Raw genomic sequence first — 2,974 nt, 5'->3', positions numbered from 1 at the left:
AAGTTTATTCAGTACTTTTTCTCGTACGGGAACCTAATACTTCCTTAAAGAGGCGTAAAGATCCTCCTCACATCAGACTTTAAACCATAGACAACACCCAAATGTAGACTATGATTCTGACTATCCTGGTAGAGCTGAAAGTAGTACATCCAGTAAGCATTTGCCCCACAAAGAATCAGGCCCCCATTCATACAGGGCTGCACTACAATGTTGTTACTTAACTGAGAACTGAGATGAGGTTTACTTTTAAAAGTAATAATGATAGGGTTTACTTAAATCTAACCAACCCAGAGCTTATTCTTATTTTTTTTATAGAGAAACGTGCACAAAATTATTATCTTCATCCCAAAACTGTGTTTAGACCTCTCATCAGGCCCATGTCATAATGAAAAGCAATGATCCTCTATTTTAAGGAGCCACGTGTTTCTTGTACTCTAAAGGTCAAATCTATAAATAATCCATTCAGGGTTCCAAGTCTCTGTACCATACGAAGCGCTAAACCTCTCCTCGGGAAGTCCAGCCTTAATGCAATGCCTGGCACATAACAGGGCTCAGAAAATGAATTAATGAATGAGCTAATGAATGGGATGCTTATGGTTTCAGCAAAGAGATGTATAAACACAGACATTGCACCATCATTTAAGAGCAGAGGCTCAGACTCAGGCTGATAAAACAAAAAGCTATACATGCTAAAAGCTGGTTTTCTATTCATTTTCCCCTTCCAGGTATAGATTTCTTACAGTTTTTTAAAAAACAAGTCCTTCAGGGTGCCTAGCTGACTCAGTGGGAGCATGCAACTCTTTTTTTTTTTTTTTTTTTTTTAATTTCTTTTCAGTGTACCAGAATTCATTGTTTATGCAAGGGCATGAGATTCTTGATCTTGGGTTATGAGTTCAAGCTCCACCTTTGGGTGTAGAGATTAATGAAAAAATAAATAAATAATCTTTAACATATATTTCTTTTCTTGTATGAAAATATACTATAATTAATTTTAAAATGACACCATGGAATATTGAATTCACTGACTAGTTTTAATAATAGGGATTTAGACTAATCAAAGGTTGTCATTTTAATTGGAAAACTTAATTGATGGTGACATAATGGGTTTTCGTAAAACATGGATGATAGTTTTTTTAATTGAGGTGTAATAGGCATAAATATCTCATTAGTTCAGGGGTACATCATAGTGTTTGAAATGTGTACACACTATGAAATGCTCCCCATGACAAGTCTAGTTACCACCTGTCACCATACAAAGTTATTAAAATATAATTGACTCTATCCCCTATGTGATACTTTTCATCCCCATGACTTATTTTATAATTGGAAGTTTGCACTTCTTAATGCCATACACCTATTTTGCCCAACCTCCCACTACCCTTCCCACTGTGGTAGCCAACAATTTGTTTTCTGTATCTATGAGTCTGTTTCTGTTTTGACTGTTTGTTCATTTCTTTTGTTTCTTAGATTCCAACTATAAGTGACATCATACAATATTTGTTTTTCTGTTTGACTTCTTTCAGTTAACGTAGTACCCTCAATGTCCATCTACATTGTTGCAAATGGCAAGATTTCGTCCTTTTCTATGGCTGAGAAATATTCCCTTTTCCATATCCTCACCAACACTTATTTTTTGCTAGTAGCCAATCTGACAGGTGTGAGGTTATATCTCATTGTGGTTTTGATTTGCATCTCTCTGATGATGAGTGATGGTGAACAACTTTTCATATGTCTGTTGTCCACCTGTATCTTTTATTTGGAAAAATGTGTATTCAAGTCCTCTGCCCATCTTTTTCAAAATTGGATGGTCTGGGTTTTTGCTCCTATGTTGCATAAGTCCTCTTTATATTTTGGACATTAACTCCTTTTAGGTATAAGATATGCAAATGTCTTCTCCAGATAGTCAGTTATCTAATTGTTTCATTGGTTTCCCTTATTGTACCAAAGCTTTTAAAATTGATGTAATTACATTTGTTTATTTTAGCTTGTGTTGCCCTTGCCTGCTTTTACATCAAAAACAGAAGTAAGGGGCACCTTGCTGGCTCACTTGACGGAGCATGCGACTCTTGATTTGAGGGTTTTGGGTTTGAGTCCCACACTGGGTATAGAGATTACTCAAAAATAAAATCTTAAAAAGAAAAAAGCAGAAGTTAAAAAAGGCGTTCCCCAAGGTTGTATGTGTCTTTTGTGTGAGAAATAGTAGAATCGACTCAAGGCAGTGTATGCAATTGTGATTAATTCCAGAGAGCAGGATGTGTTGAGGAAGGTTCGTATGCAAGGACAGCACAGGGTAGAAAAAACTGTCTACTGAGGGCATAGAAAGAAAAAAGAGAAGATGAACAGGAAAAAAATAGGAAGGTACACACGTGTGCACATCTTGCTTCCTCAGTGGCCAAATGATTAAACAAAAAAGACTGACCCCATCTGTGGGAAAGACTTTTCTTAGCCTTTGTGTTCTTCGGTTTTATATCAAGCTGGTCCAACTTACAAGACACAAACAGAAAGCAAAATAACTAGCATTCTATAGAATTGAGATTGCTAAGGTAAAAAAAAAACCTAGGAAATTCTCTGTCCACAGGACCAGATTGAAACTGTTAAAATGGAAAAGTTCAATGGTAGAAATATTAGTATACGGTGTTAGGATTAGGGTAGTGGTTATTTGGGGGAGTAACCAAGGGGACATCAGAGAAGAGGCTTCCTCGTGTGATGGTAGGGTTCTATTTCCCTGTGTACGTGGGTGTGAAAATTCATCCAACTGTAACTCTTATGATTTGTCTATATTTATGTATGTATACTACACTTCAACAAAAAAAACTTTCTTAAAAGCTTATTTCAAGACATTGTGTTGGTAATTGAATCCATATAAAGAATAAGCAATTTCAAAGCTATACGTATTTTTCTTTAAAGAAGATGCCTGAGGGATAGATACTAACAATTAGGATAAAAAGTGCCTATTCATGAATCAGGCATTTTG

Source organism: Mustela nivalis, assembly GCF_964662115.1.
Source record: "Mustela nivalis genome assembly, chromosome: 5".
Lineage (NCBI taxonomy): Eukaryota > Metazoa > Chordata > Mammalia > Carnivora > Mustelidae > Mustela > Mustela nivalis.
Note: the sequence above shows the minus strand (reverse complement) of the source record.